The following is a 16,940-nucleotide window of genomic DNA, read 5'->3' as shown; positions in this document are numbered from 1 at the left end:
GGTCAATACCGAATCAACAAAATTGATCTATTAAGTTTTTTTTTTAATCAGATTAATTTGATTTTTCAAATTTTTAATTTGATCTAAACACACCTAACTTCAACAATAAGTCAAATTGATCAAATTGGAGTCAATCCTTAAAATGTTGTTCTTTCACGTGTTTGTCTAAGTCCTTAGGAATTAATTATTACTCCCTCTGGCTCAAAAAGAGTGTTTACTTAGCGTTTATTTTTTTATTTAGAAAGAGTGTCTACTTATTAAATCAAGAAAGTATCAGCCTAATTTTTTTAGATTTGTCCTTATTAAAGTGTTAACTGATCAAATCTCAATACTAATTTAATTAGGAATAATTTAGTCAAGTTATCTATTTTTACCTAGGAATTAGAATTTTTTTAAAGGGTGCGCAAATATTTAAGTGAACACTTTTTTGAACCGAGGGAGTACTACATTACTAACAAGCTGTTTATTAAAATACATTAAAATAATTATCAATTTGAGAGTTGATTGTAATTGGGAGGAAAGTGCCGATGTATAAAAGTAGAAGCTGTACCATTAGGTACAATATAACAACTTGAGGGATGACGACAAAAGCTTAGTCCATAAGACAAAATATGAAACGTATTGCTTGCGTGTTTCCAGCTCGTATGTATTATTATCTTTGGAATATTTATATAAAAGGAATGAAGATATGATTGTTGTTAACGAAGGAACCGACCCTCATTGAAGCATTTCAAGAATTACACTCGGTAAAGTTCCCCTTTCTTTTATTTTTTTCTTCATCAGAGCATAATAGAGTTGGAACTTGAATTATATCTCACTATGGGTGTGTTTGGTACAATCGAAAATGTTTTTCAAGAAAAATATTTTCTCCGTAAAGAAGTGATTTTTCTACTCATTTTTTTGTGTTTGTATTAAAAGCATTTGGATACATTCAAAACAAAATGCTATGAGGTTCTTAAATTCCGAGTACAACTTCTGGTGATGGGGTAGGCCACTTCTGGTGGTGGGATAGGTGGGGTGGGAGGTGGGGTAAGCCGTGGGTAGGGGGCAGGGGGTGGGGGTAGGTGGGGTGGAGGTCGGTTGGCGATGCGTTTGGTGTCTTCTTAGTAATTCGAAAAATGTTTTTGCTTAAATTCTTTAGGAAAATATTTTTCAAGATATGCAACCAAAACAAGGAAAATAGAAAAACATTTTCCAGTCATACCAAACACACCCTGTGTGAAATGAAGTTTTTGTTAGAAGTACTGATATAGGAGAGCCTATGTTTTGGAATTTTAGATTTGAAAATTGCAACTCTAATGGTGATGGTTTTTTTCTTCTTTTTTTTTTTTTTTTTTTTTTTTTTTTAAAGGGGTTTTACGCAGAGTTAGAGCCAACATTTTTAGTTTGTGGGTAATCTTTTTTGCTTATTGGGTTTTGGATAGACTTTTTATAAATATTAAATGAAAACTACTAGGTTCTGCCGAACCCGTAGCCAAACCCGTAACCACAATGCTGGCTCCGCCCCTGGACTTCTATGTAAGTTCAGTGATAATGTGTAAAATGCAAGGTGTAGAGTGGAACTGATGAATTAACGGAATTATGGTAATGTAGCGTGATTGTATAATCCCAATCAAACATCTTTTGAAGGATAGGAATCGGATGTAAATAGGGCAGAGTGTTGGTATGCTAAGTTTATAGAGTTGTGAGGCTTTTCCCCATATGAGAAGTTTTCCATACTTGATTATTTTCAGCCCCAACTAGTTTGACATTGTACCTTAGTAGTGGTAGATGTTATTTTTTGGGTGGTGGTTCTTATTAGGATAATTTGTCTCCTTAAATGGTTGATAGTTTATTTATTTTTCTGTTCAGCTTTTAGATGTGTTTAGGCAATGGGAGTGATCTAACCGAGGAAAGGTCTGTTCATTTGCAGAGGCATCTTTCTGCCGTCTTTTTAGTTGAGGGGGTTGTTCATTTTGCTGCATTTCCTTTGTTGAAACTGTAATAGACAAAAAGAAAACAAAACAAGACTGATAGAGGGTTGGCCTGGTGGCAATTGACTTGAGCCTTGGGGTGCTCCCTTTCAAGGTCTCAAGTTCGAAACCCGCTGGGTGCAAACAATTTCTGAGGGCCATCGGACTGGGGAAACCCTGAATTACCCGTGGTGCACTTGCGGGAAACTCCTTGCCGAGGGCCTGTGCACCCCCGGGATTAGTCGGGGCTCAAAGAGCCTCGGACACCCGGTGCTTAATCAAAAAAAAAAAAAAGATTTCATCTGCCCTTTTTGTCTCATATCCAACTTGCTGACTTACTGCAAGACTGTATATTTGATGAATACTCCAGCAACCTATATTGGTTTAGTCTTATTCTTGCCCCATGGGTTTCCTATAGCATATCCATCCATGTCTTCTGAGCACATATGACATTATGTAACGATCTTTGCTAGCACTATCACAAGAAGTTATTAAATCTAGTCTTATTCAATTCCTGGAAGAAGTTGTTTCAGGATGTTGCAGATGATGTGGCTGTTAATCGATTTTCTTTTTCGCTTCCAAGTTGGTTAAATTCTTAGGTTTTCAAATAGATGGGAAAATCTGGTGTATTAGTTGCAATTGTTCAAATTGCCAGCATTCGTTGATAATATGAATCTGCCAATGCAGATGTTTTGGAGAAGCAGTCTTTCTCTATATGATGATTCAACTCTAGGTTTTCTTCTCCTTCTCTTTTTGGAAGGTGCGAATAGTTTATGGACGCTTAGAACTGCAAGTGAGCATGCCTATATATATAAGCTTCAGTTTGGGCCACTTTTCTACTGTACAACTTTGCATAGTGGGCCTTTGTAAGATGAATCCTTCAACAGTTCTCAAGAAACGACCTTTTCAGATCCTGGATGACTTCAATTTAGTTGGTGGATCTCTATGTGTAGTGATATGGATTGTGCAGTTGTATGTTATTATTTTGGATAGAGCCAAAAAATGCTCCAGTGGCTAGCATATCGTGTCTCTGTTGCATTGTGATTATTGAGATGATATAATTGGTTTATGGGGTCACTGACATTTGACTGACCAATATACTTCAATGAGTGAAAGGGTACTTTTGGATGATGAATAATTTGGTTATTTAGCATACTACTGTCAATATTTATTTTATTCTTAGAATTTACGCTCAAGGACACCGCTTATTTAATACTCCTTGGCCCTAATATGGGCAATCCGGGAAGAAAGAAATATGAGGGCTTATTGAGCATATAGCCAAGTTTAGGGCCTCAAGCTTCATTTTTCTGTCCAAACGTGTGCTGTGTTACAATAGCCCACATTTATTTAATCCGTGGACAATGAAGTAAAACTTCATGTTTTAGTAAAATGAACATCATTAGGCATACCCGAAAAGAAAGTAAGAGATTGAACGTCAAATGGGGGCATGTAGAACCTAAATATGTTAATTCATGTCTTCCAAGCTGCAACTGTATGCATATGCTGGTGAGCCTGTTTGCTGGAAGTTAAATTTCCATTACATCTTTGGTTGAACATATCTAATAAATAAAACAAAGCCTTTTGCTTGAAGATAAAGAAGGTAGAGCTAGACTGCTAGAGAGGATATTTAGATTGCAGACAATCCCACAACATTATAAGTGAAACGTGGTTATAGCTGTCACTCCTTCGTCGAGATTGAACAGTGACACAGTTTATGTATGCTTCAGTGTTATCGTGTTTATTATATGAAGTCAGTGACTCAGTTGTGCAGATTGCAAATTTCACCTTTTTGACTGTCTCATGTTATGCCATCTAGTATAATTGCTAGCGTTTAATAATCAGAACCTTTTCGGTTTAGGTAATGTTCAATATGAAGTATAAGTGGTACACTGAATGAAAGTGCTGAATATAAAGTAGGAACTGAGACTAATTTAATTTGCGGCTAAACTCTAAGAGACTTGGCTGTAGTAATTACCATGGCTGATAGCAGAATCTTTACTTTGTTTGATGGTTTAGAACTTATTTCCTTCATATTCTCAATCATCCAATATACAGGAGCAAGATAACCATTATATGGATAAGAAGGGATCCAGAAAAGAAATTTCTAAGGAAGTGGCCCGGGAGTCACTAATTGCCATATCTTGCTCGGATAAAGAGAAGGATCTTGCTATTCGATCTAGACCTGAAAAGTTCAACGCTGATAATGTTATTAAGGAGGTAAAAGGTGAGGGTGATGATAATTACAGGTCTAAGCTGATCTTGATGTCCTACGCAGATTCACAAGACACTACAGTTGAACCAGTCACCTGAAGAACAAGGTCAAATTTAACAGCTGGATTGATCAATCCAGCTTTTTGTAATACTCTTCCCTTGCAATATGTTATGTGGTACGGATAAAGAACTGGATTTAACTTGAATCCAGTACTCTCCCATATACTTTACCCTATGAACTCTTTTGTTGTATCAAGCTAAACCAAAATTAAGCAGACAAGTACTTCACCAGCCTTTGTACTTAGTTTTGGTGTATTTTTTTTTTTTTTTCAAGTTTGAACTGTAGTACTTTTTTCAAGATTAAGCATACATACAGTGATACAGTTTATTTATGCTTTCAGTGTTATCGTGTTTATTATATGAAGTCAGTGACTCAGTTGTGCACTTTGCAAATTTCACCTTTTTCTTGGTCACTGTCTCATGTTATGCCATCTAGTATGTTTGCTAGCATTTAATAATCAGAACCTTTTCGGTTTAGGTAATGTTCAATATGAAGTATAAGTGGTACACTGAATGAAAGTGCTGAATATAAAGTAGGAACTGAGACTAAATTAATTTGCGGCTAAACTCTAAGAGACTTGGCTGTAGTAATTACCATGGCTGATAGCAGAATCTTTACTTTGTTTGATGGTTTAGAACTTATTTCCTTCATATTCTCATTCAATCATCCAATATACAGGAGGAAGATAACCATTATAGGATAAGAAGGGATCCCGAAAAGAAATTTCTAAGGAAGTGGCCCGGGAGTCACTAATTGCCATATCTTGCTCGGATAAAGAGAAGGATCTTGCTATTCGATCTAGACCTGAAAAGTTCAACGCTGATAATGTTATTAAGGAGGTAAAAGGTGAGGGTGATGATAATTACAGGTCTAAGTTGATCTCGATGTCCTACGCAGATTCACAAGACACTACAGTTGAACCAGTCATCTGAAGAACTCTAAGGCCAAATTTAACGGCTGAATTGATCAATCCAGCTTTTTGTAATACTCTTCCCTTGCAATATGTTATGTGGTACGGATAAAGAACTGGATTTAACTTGAATCCAGTACTCCCCCATGTACTTTACCCTATGAACTCTTGTATCAAGCTAAACCAAAATTAAGCACACAAGTACTTCACCAGCCTTTGTATTTAGTTTTGGTGTATTTTTTTTTTTTTCAAGTTTGAACTGTAGTACTTTTGTCCAGAGTCACTCACCTGGGATGTTACATCTTTTTTCTTTTGCTTTCTTTCCCAAGTATAGCTGTTTTTTGGTGTGTCCACTTTTGTGTTTTTGGTTGCTTTGTTTAAATCGCATAATTGACGTCTGCAGCTGCAGTGCATAGTTCTTATGACGTGAAAGCATCTATCTTTATTTATTTCTTACCGCTGAGTGAAACTGAGTTTTGCAGGAGTTGGGCAAAAGAAAGTAAAAGAACAAGTCTGTTTCATCCATGCGGGTTGAGATTGAAATGTGTGTATTTTTACTGGTAGGCTTAAGAACTGGGAAAGCTGGTATGCTTAATTTAGAGCTAAGTTGACACTGTATTAGAACACTGTGTCCCAGTTATTTGAACTCGACGGGAAGTCCAAATTTTAAAATTGTTCTCTTGAAAGAACTTTTACGTTAGCAGGAACAATGTAGGTTCCATATATTGTACGTGAAAAAGCTTGTTTGATTAGGCGTTTGCTCTTAATGAAAGTCTTAATCTTAATCATTCAGATTTCAGTCATTAAGTCTGTCTATTTTTTTTTAGGTATGTGTCTTAATCTTTAAGTGCATTTGTTTGTTTATGTTACAACCACTTGATGACTAAATACATATGAATGATTAAAATTTATAGCAAAGTGTTAATTAATATCATTAAAATGTCTATTAAAATTTTTCTACAAAGATGACAGCTCACTACTTCCCTCCGTACATCGCTATTGTCATCATCCACCATTATCAACTGTTGTCGCCATTCATTATCAACAACGACTACCCGCAACCACCATCCTCAATCACAATCACCACTGTTGTCAATCACTGCAATGAGTTGTTACCACCACAAGGTATAGGTCGTTACCACCACTAGCCATCACTTACAATCATCACCACCAACTGCTATTACTACAACCACCAATCACCATTGACAATCACTACTATATATAACGACCCTCCCGATCGTTGTGGGAAAATCTAGGATCACCCTACCGAATAGAACCTTTCCAAGGGTAGAACGAGCTAATAGAAACTCGAATGTATAAGTCTAAGAACTGAAAACTTGACTCGTTTGTGATTATTGTTTGATTGTGTTGAGTCCGTTGGGGGTGATGTAGGAAATTAGACCTCCGTTGGGAGTTCCGAGGCCACGGTTGAGTCCATATGGTGTTGTTATATTAATGTGCAAGTTTTGTTTGTGTTTGTGAGGCCTCGGATGAAATGTTACATGGTAGAGTGAAAAACTGTGGAAATTAGCGAGCTCACTGGTTCAATGGTACCGCTGCAGCGGAAGAACTACCGCTGCGGCGGGACAGTTGTAGCAACCGGCCTCTCACCGCCGCGGTCATCTGGGAAACAGGTGGTCACTTGGCGGCACGGACCGCCGAGAGGGAACCGCGCGGCACCGGACCGGCCGTAGTGGGAACCGCGCCGGCGGCTAGACCGTGCTCGCCCGCGGTGGTGGGACAATTTTGTTATGGTCCGCTACGGCGGGCACTTGCCCGCTATAGCAAGACCGCTGAGCGACGGGTGGACCACCGCAGCGGTCGACGGGGACAGAAGATTTTTAAACACTTAGGGCTCGTTTGGTTGGGGAACAAGTTATCCCGGGATAACTAATCCCAGGATTAGTTATCCCGGGATTGTTATTCCACCCTCTATGTGGGGTAAAAAAATACTCTAATACCGGGATAACTAATCCGGGGATTAGTTATCTCGTGGTTTTATCCCAACCAAACGTGGGATAAGATGATACTAATTTTTATCCCAGGACTATTTTTGCTTATCCATTGTACCAAACGACCTCTTAGTTCCGAATTCATTATTCATAAAACTCCAAAACAGTTCCCAACATGCACCTAGGGCGAAAGCGAAATTCTAAGCTAGGACAAGAATATCATTGAAGGTAAGTCTCAACCATTCCTTCCATCATTACGCTTTCATCTCTATGATTATCATCTCTTTTATGAGTTTACAATGGTGAATTGGGAATAGTAACCCTAGAACTTAATAGACTTTCAATAGTAGATACATGAACTAAGTGAATTGAGACTTAGGATTTCATAAAAATGGTAGCTTGACCATAGAAACTGTTTGTAAAAGGTAATTTGATTAAATAGGCTTGTAAATTGATAGTTTGTGGGTGTAAGGCCAATGTTAGATTGATTTACAGCTAGAAATCATTCACCCATTAGAATGGGGCAAAAGGGAAGGGTGTTCACTGAACTGATTCTGTGACTAGAGTGATTGTGATTTATTTAGCATCTTAATTGCTAGACCTTCAGCGTTCTGAGGCTTTACGTAAGGGAAAGGCTATAGCGGAGTAATACGCATTTTCCAAATTTGGTTACAACAGGTAGGTTACTACTCTTCGAGCTAGACTTTGATTAGTTGATTGTATGTGTTGTGAAATTGATAGGAAAAAACATGTCTAGTCGTCAAGCATAATGTGTGTGGTTGAAATTCCTACATGCTATTGATCGAGTGATTATGTGGGCTTAGTGCCACTATTTGATATGTTGGGACCTACAGGTTGATGATGTTGTGGTGAGAAGTTAATATGATATTCTTGGTGACATTGAGGTACAAAATGATAAATCGATTATTGAAAGCGATGTGACAATAAATATGTATATATATACGAAAAGGCTCATTTGACCGGGGGTGAGGATGAGACCTAGTTATGAACAGTCACATTTGATCGAGGGTGAGGATGTGGCCTAGTTGTAAGCTCGAGTCCGAGGAGTGAATTCGGAACGGGTAGTACATGGACACCATGGGTCCCCTACAGGTCATGACTACTGAGCAATGACATCAGTTAGCATGTATGTACAGTGTTGTTAGGTTATTGTTGGTAGGCTTATTTTCGTTGTTTGCTTCCGTTGATTTGATTGGATATCATTGGGTGACTTGCTTGTTGTTATCATTGGTTGACTTCTTGTTGGGCTATTTGATTATGTGTTGTTGACTGGTCTATCTATTTTATTGATTTTATGATTCATGCATGATACTAATCTTAGTCAGCCTATGATATCTACCGGTACATAGTGTTTATACTGATACTACCTTGCTGCATTCTTTTGAGTGCAAATTCTGATCCAGAGACTGCTACTCGACCTCACATGTCACGACCCGACGAGGGCCATGACGGGTACCCGGGGCTAACCACCGAGCACCACTCATTCTATTACTCATTTACGATCATTCATTAATCTCATGCTTATAATTATAGAAGAACCATTTCTACTTGAAACATATTTACCTTTATATACATAAGCCCTCCGGCTATCAAAATAATATATATATATACAATAAGGACATTGTGAGACCATACTACCCGCACATACGTATCTACGAGCCTCTACTAGAGTACTAGACATATGGACGGGACAGGACCCCGTCGTGCCCAAAATACATGTATATACACAAAAGAATAAGTCAATGGCACCTCCTAACAACGGAGTGCTATCAGAGTCGACTAATGGCTCCATGAGTCCGGATCACCTCCCCGTTGTCTACTCCGGTATGAACACGCGTCCAAAGAAAAACGGACGTCATGATGAACATTGTACCGAGTATGTAAGAATAAGCAATAATAATACGTCAATGAAATAAGGAAAGCATCAAATAAGGAGCAACTCAGAATCGACTGTCAATTGTAAAAGAAATAATGCATGCTGGCTGACTTCATAATCATCATCATATCATGTATGCATATATGTATAAGCTACCCGACTTTATAGGTACGGTGTGATAATCATTAGCCCGCGTCCAGGCCTCCCGCGTCCAGGGTACCATCTCATGCTGCCCACTAGTGGTGTCTGCTTATGCTGTCTAGACATGGTGTATACGCTGCCCGCCTTAGCGGTGTCTGCCCGGCCATATAGGCGCGGTGTAATATCATCATCATGTACTCATCATAATGCATGCATAGAAACTCAAAGACAACTATACTTTATCGGGGTGACATAAAGTCGTAAACCCCCGATTCCATTATGGAGCATTTACAAGCATTCTGCCTCACCTTGAAGGAATTAGCATATAAGGTGAGTGTATACAATAAACAACATCAATGAATCGTAGTTAACATCATTCGCTTTGTAGAAGCATCATATCATGAACTCTAGAATCTTTGGACTTAAGCTCATCATCATCATGTTCATAATATCTCTTATCTTTAACTCATGTGTCTATTCATAAACATAGACTCTTAGTTTTTTCCGGAATGTAGGAGGTTCATGGAGAAGGAGGAAAGATCATGCCATAAGATTCATGCCTTAGAAAGAAAGGACTAGCCTCACATACCTTTTTCGTTTAACTATTCTATCGCTTGCTCGTTCTCCTTCAATGCCCACGTTTCTACCTTCAGGAGAATTCGCATTAACATTAGCTAATCGATTATATGAACGTGCTTACTAAGGCTAGAGAAAATTGGGCAGCATTTCCTTTGTTTATACAACTTTTCCCATATTCCATATCAACTTCCAAACATCCATAACAACATTCATAATATTATAAGCATCAATCATCATTCATCTACATTATCCATATTTCTCAATTTCACTTCAATTTCTCCATAATCATGGTCATAGTTCACTATTACGTTCTCTCACATATAATGCTTATCCCATGTTCTAAATGTCATTCATAACATACTTACAATCACAACATACCAATAATCATGACTCAATCCAAGCTTTTACTCAAAAATGACACTATTCCCACATTCATGACCCATTTTCTATATTCTTCTACAATCCAAGTGTTTCAACTTCTCAATACCTTAAACAACATGAAAATACCATAAAACTTACCTTAGATAGCGTAGGAATAAGCCTTGAGTGGAAATACTCTTCTTGCACCAAAACCCTAGTTCACTTCCATTGGAATTTCTTGGCTTGGATGAACTTCAATGAGTTTCATACACTTAATTTTGTTGGTTTGATGAAGTTGATCATAGATTTCTCTTGGGTTCTTGTGTATGAAGAGTGGAGAGGGTTCTAGAGGATTCTTGAAGTGTGGAGAGGAGAAATGAACTGAATTAAATGAGAGAGGGTCCTTATATCAATATTTAAAATCTGACCCGTCATGAACATACGGACCAACATACGGTCCGTATCTTTTATACTGACCGTATGTCTGGCCGTATGTTTGGTCCAAAGGAAGGTTCTCATTTCGGCATAACATACGGCCGGACATACGGCCCTGATGTTTTATACGGCCGCATGTTGGACCGTATGTTGCCCAACTCTCCGGAATTCGTTCTCGTCGACTCGTTTGATCTCCAATCCTTATGGAACCTTCTTAACACTTGTTTAACACCTCATTACCAATATAAGGGATGTTATGACTCTTCTCCAAAGCATCATTAATCCATCATTAATTCGATACTCATAAATCTAGCCCGACACATAACGTATACCTTGCCTTCTTTGGCAAGCTTTCTTCTCTTACTTCGAATGTCTTTGAAATCTCAATTAGGTCCGTCAAATGCTGACCGTCAAATGCTATTCCTTACTTATCAAAACATCGTATACGTCGTGCCCTTCGTTAGTTTATTCACTGTACATTAACGGGAAATTTTCCGAGGTGTAACATCACATTTAGGGTTGAGGCCATTTGCTGACAGATTTAGGGCCTTTTATCCATCCTAGGCCACCCGAAGATCTTTTTTTTCTAATGTCTATTTCCACTCCAGAAATTGATGGTTATTTATTTCAGACAGTATACATTCCTTAGGCATGTTTTGGATTAGAGTCCTTGTACAGTGACTTTCGAATTTTGAGATTGTAATAGTTAGGACTTTCACATTTATGTTATTAATTTATGGTGTGACTATTTATTGAATTATCTTGTGTTTAACTGTTATGAATTGGTTAAATAAAAATGGACTTGAATGAGTAGATGGCTAGTCGTATCGGTTCGCCTACTAGGAGTTAGCGTGGGTGCCAGTCATAGCGGGTTGGATCGTGAGAGAGTTGGTATCATAGCCTTAGGTTCGTCGATCTCGTCGTATAAGGACATCTCTATTAGAGCCTTGCGGATCGGTACAGAGACGTCTGTACTTATCTTCGAGAAGCTACAGGACACTAGGAAAATTTCCTTTTCTTTCTTTCGTGTTACTTGATTCCAATTGGTATGTGGATGATTCAAATTGGTATCTGAGTATCCTTCATTCTTTCGTAGATGGAGAGAACACGCGCGGCAGCAGCCAGAGGTAGAGGTCTAGGTAGAGGGGCAGCAACGGCTGGGGCCAGAGTCCCAGCAGTTTATCCCGTGCCTCCAGTGGCTCCTAATGAGGCCGCTGGAGATGCACCGCACAAGACTCACCTACCTAGCGGCAAAGTTAGTTTCGCAGGGCCGCAGCCGGCTCCTCCGGTGCATACTCGATGCAACGGGCATTGTGTGCCGAACTAGTTGCACGGTTAGCACAGATCGAGGCTATACCGCCGTTCCTAGCGGTAGGGGTGGAGGGGGTAAAGCACCCCCGGAGTCGAGACAGAGTTCGAGCTTTGGGAGTTCAAAGATGCCACAAGACGTGGCACCTCGCTTGGATGAAGTTTCGGGTTTTGAGGCTTTTTCGAGGTCAGTTGCAGGGCTGGTGATGACTGGTGAGGAGCATGATTTATTTTGGAGGTCACTAAAATAAAGTCTCCAGTTTTCTATGGTACTATTTCAGAGGATGCGTACGAGTTCATTATAGATTGTCATGAGAGGCTTTATAAGATGGGGCTGTGGATAAGTATGGTGTTGAATTTGTGACCTTCCAGCTCTTGGGTGATGCCAAGTTGTGGTGGAGGGCATATGTGGAGTGGAGGCCAGCTGGGTCACCTCCGTTGACTTGGGTTCAGTTCTATTCAGTGTTTTTAGACAAATGTGTTCTGCATACCCTAAGGGACAGAAAAAAGGATGAATTTGCTAATATTAATTAGGGGAACTCATCTATTGTTGTTTATGAGTCCCGTTTCCATTCTTTGTCTCGATATGCTCTTCAGTTGCTGCCTACTGAGGAGGAGAGGATCAGGCGTTTCGTGAAGGGATTGAACACTGGACTTCAGCTATCAGCTCTTCAGCTTGTAGCCACTAGGGCTTCATTCCAGGAGGTAGTGGAGCATGTCCGTGTTGTTGAGGGGATTAGACAGGAGAGTCATGCAAAGCAGGTAGAGAAGAAATCATGAAGGAATGGGAATTTTAGCAACTCCTTATCAAGGGGTTAGAGATCACAGGTGTATTTAGGGCGTCCGGTCTGGTTTGCTATGCAGGTGTCTGCTGGGGGTCCATCAGGGGCCAATTATTAGTCTTCGGGTCAGCATGGAGGTTATACCACTTCATTAGCTTCTGTTCAGCGACCTACGCTGGATCGTACTTGTTACGAGTGTGGTGAGGTAGGCAATACAAGAGGTTTTACTCCCGACTCGAACGGGGTGGTCGAGGGACTCGCATCGCCTCCCGAGCCACCTTTTGCACCGTATGGGGAGGGAGGCAAGGACCATGCACAAGGGGGTGGCCACACCGCGGGCAAATGCGGCGCCACCCCAACCGAGACGGTCCTCGGGCGTGCGAGGTGGACGACGCCCGGCGGGCCGGCTCGAGGCGGACAAGTGTAATCGCAATGGTTCACAGGCTATTAGAGGGCGCGGTCACTTATACGCTTTCCCAGGTGGACTGATGTGCCGTGTAATTTCGGCACATGTGACGCTTTTGGCGAGGATTTTTACTTGTTTTCAAGCAAGTTCGTGTCATTTTTATATGGTTTTTATTGTCTTTCAAGTATTAAGTGTTTTGATGGCAAAAGTTAGAGAAGTTTGTGAAAATGCGGAAAGAAGTAGAGAAAATAACAAGTCAACGAAAAGGCAAAATTTTGACGGGCACTAAGGCCCGATAACTTTATGCGGAACGTCCAAATGTACCGTAGAACGGTCACCGATAGCCGAGTCACGAAGATCCATCCCGCGGAACAATTATACGGACCGCAAAACATTTGACGGTCCATCAAGAGTAGCGTAGAAAAGTGCAAGAGACTATTTGACGGTTGAAGAGCAGCAATTTGACGGTCCGCATAATGGTTTTACGGTCCGAACCCGACGGGCAATTTTATCTTTTTACTTCTTACGACTTAGGCTCTTATAAATACCTGATATAGATCTCTTGTAAGAGACAATTCATCAGATTTCAGCTCTTATTTCCTTAGCACTAAATACTTATAGTTTTTAAAGTCTTTTGGGATTACAAACAATTACAATTAATTTCTCTTCAATTCCAAGCAATCATTCGTAAGCATTATGATCTCAATTATTTCTTATTGTTCTTCTTCGTCTTCTATGAATAGCTAAATTTCCTTACTAGGGATGTGAACCCAATGAGGGGTGTATTGTGATTGGGGATTGTGAGCGATATATGCACAATGGATTGTTAGGGTTTATTTGTTCTTCGTTTTCATCATATAGTTAGTGGTTGCACACATTAGCTAATGCCATAAAGTTTATTTGAGAAAATAACTAGGGTTTGGTCAGAACACATAGCAAGAACTCAAGGCTTTAAACCTTGTTTAATAAATTCACTTAGGAATAAGAGGAATTTACTTGGCATAATTAACCGTTCTTCATGCATACTTTCTTATCTTTGGAAAAAAAGCATAGAAAGAAATAATCTTTTCTTATTGGGAAATAGTCTAGATTCACATAAGGTTAAGTGCATCCATACAAACGATCCATTAGAAGTATATCGAGAGCAATACCCATGATCATACACTTCATCTAAAGGGGACAAAACCTTGGTTTCTTTTATCATAAATTACAATCCAAAGCAATTAGTTAGTTATTCGTCATAAACAACCCTATTTTACAAACATCATCGGATTAAGACATTAGACCTAAATTAAGCATTTTACGAGTTTAGTAACCTTTTCACACCATATTCCCTGTGGGATTCAACCCCAACCTTGTTGGGTTACTATATTTGACATCGCCCGCTTTACACTAATTAAAGGTGTAATTTGAGCGTATCATATTTTGGCGCTGTTGCCGGGGAATACTAAATAGTGTTTGCTTTGATTGAAGTCTTTTGCTTATTCCATCACACCTTGTTTGCTATTCCTTGTAAATCAGGTGAACATGAATCAGAATCAACAAAACCAACGTGCTGGTAACTATGGGAATCGATTGAATAATCAGGCGAATGAATTAGATGGCGAGAATGTTTTTGCCGATCTGGTTCCTGAGGAGGACTATGCATCTGCTATTGTTCATCCTTGAGTTGGAGCTGCAAGCGTAAAAATTGACTCTCTATATACCGCTTGTCAAGCCGAGGGCTACTTTCGGAACTCTACCGATAATGACCCTCAACGTCATTTGTAAAATTTTGTGGATGTGTGTGCTAATCACATCCAAAACAACGTTTCACAAGATGCTATTCGGCTGAGGCTATTCAAGTATTCCTTAGCTGGAGATGCAAGAGCATGGTTCAAGAAGCTGCCCCGAAATTCTATTACTACATGGGCAGAGATGGTAGCAGTCTTCCTCAAGAAATGGTACCCTTCTAGCAAGAGGGATGAGAGTCATGACAAGATCTATGAATTTAAGCAGCGACCGGGGGAACAATTATATGAACCTTGGGAGATATTTAAGGAGTATTTGCAGAAAATTCCAAATCATGGTTTTCCGGAGAACATATTAATGGAGAAGTTCTATCGAGGGCTGGATCCAAAGGACACAATCAATTGCAAACAATGCTGCTGATGGTTGTTTTATGAATAAATCTTACCACAGAGTGACCAACATACTTGACATGCTGATCAGGCTTGGCACTCAAACAATGCTGATATTATGCCTTATGGTGGTGTCATGATCCAGAATATGGTGAAGGAGAATCAAGATACCCAGCAAACATTGGCTGAGCTTGCAACAAATATTTTCTTGCTAACCAAGAAGTTTGATGATACCTTGATCAAGAAGGTAAATGTTTGCGAAGATGAGTCAGGTATGCCAAAAGGGATGTACCAGGTCCAAGAGGGTCCATTTCACGAGGGACCTCCTGGGCAGGTTGAAGATGTAAATTATGTGAACAACTCTCAAGGGGGTTATCAAAGGCAGAACTACCAAGGTGGGTACCATAATCAGAATCAATGGAGACCTCAGCAGGGTCAGGGTGCTTACAACAAAAACAACTCAGGGAACTACAATAATAATTATGGTGGTACGAATCAAGGAAGCTACAACAACAACAACAATTTTGGGAACAAGAGTTCCTATCCTTATATACCACCTAAGGGGCAATCAACAGAGCAAGGTAGTTCGAGGGTTGAAGCAATGCTTGAGAAGGTTCTGGCAAACAATTCAAAGTCTGAAAGAACATTATGTGGGCTAGCAGAGATAGTGGGTGTCACGACCCAACCGGAGGGCCATGACGGGTACTCGGTGCTAACCCACCCGTGTACCTCTTATCGTACGTACACATTTGCATCTAGGTGAGCCACATAGCTTAATCATACTTTCTATCCATCATTCATACTAATCCCATTGTGCAACAATACATTTATATCACTATCAACAACTATGCCCATATCAATGTACTTAAGCCGACGAGGCTAAAAAATGATATACAAAATATAACTCGACAAGGCTAAATACATCTAACCATATACACATGTCTATGAGCCTCTAAGGAGAGTATGTCACATCATATAGGCGGGACAGGACCCCGCCATGCCCATAAGTATGTACACAAAAGAATAGATACCAAAAGCTGTAGCTCCGAATGAAATGGAGCTCCTCTACGTAGTCCCTGAGTAATAAAGCTATGGATCAAGCCTGTCTCCCTGGCCACCTGCAGGCATGACGCATCGTCCACAAATAAAAGGACGTCAGTACGAAGAATGTACTGAGTATGTAAAGCATAATCAACATCATTATAAAAGCATAATAGACAACATAAGAAATAGCATAAGATAGGAGGTAGTAGAACCATCATCATAAACACTTACTTGCTTTTCATAGGGACCTTTCATTTCTAATGCGTGATTGTGTACATACACGTGTACATATACATACATCCATATCCGTATCCGTATTCGTATCCGTATTTATATCCATATTCATATTCATATTCGTATTCATATTCGTATTCATAGCATACCCGACCTCAAAGGTTGGGTGTTTCACATACCCGGCCATGGCAAGGCTCGGTGATTGTACATACCTAGCCCTACCAAGGCTCAGGGTTATCCGTACCCAATTGCGGTGGTGTGCGCGCAATACATATCATACCCCGCCATATAAGCTCGGTGTTACATAATAGTCATACATAGACACATATACATAAGAGCTCATAAGCATCTTTGGCATCATTACTATCATCATTTCATTACATCTATCTTTAGAGGATCACTCGTCATATAAGGAATTTAGTAGAATCGTAAACATAACGAGAATCATGAGCTTTAGTAGCTTTAAAGATAGAATCATTTGGAGGTCAATATAGACTCATGAAAGGATAGATATATAGCCAAGGAACCATGCCTTATTGAAAGAAGGG

At 39.7% G+C, this 16,940-nt stretch overlaps 1 long non-coding RNA gene and 1 other non-coding gene across 2 annotated transcripts; one reads left to right on the top strand and one right to left on the bottom strand.

Annotated features, from left to right (window-relative positions):
• The first annotated feature begins 615 nt into the window (after positions 1–615).
• LOC132053629 (uncharacterized) lies at positions 616–4,616 on the top strand. The gene is made up of 2 exons (XR_009414193.1): positions 616–746; positions 4,008–4,616. It is a non-coding gene; the product is annotated as an uncharacterized LOC132053629 (long non-coding RNA).
• A 10,344-nt stretch (positions 4,617–14,960) lies between these two features.
• LOC132055017 (small nucleolar RNA R71) lies at positions 14,961–15,066 on the bottom strand. Its single transcript, XR_009414483.1, has one exon. It is a non-coding gene; the product is annotated as a small nucleolar RNA R71 (small nucleolar RNA).
• Between the last annotated feature and the right edge of the window lie 1,874 nt (positions 15,067–16,940).

This window comes from Lycium ferocissimum, chromosome 4 (genome assembly GCF_029784015.1).
Source record: "Lycium ferocissimum isolate CSIRO_LF1 chromosome 4, AGI_CSIRO_Lferr_CH_V1, whole genome shotgun sequence".
Lineage (NCBI taxonomy): Eukaryota > Viridiplantae > Streptophyta > Magnoliopsida > Solanales > Solanaceae > Lycium > Lycium ferocissimum.
Note: the sequence above shows the minus strand (reverse complement) of the source record. Positions and strands in the feature narration are given on the sequence as shown.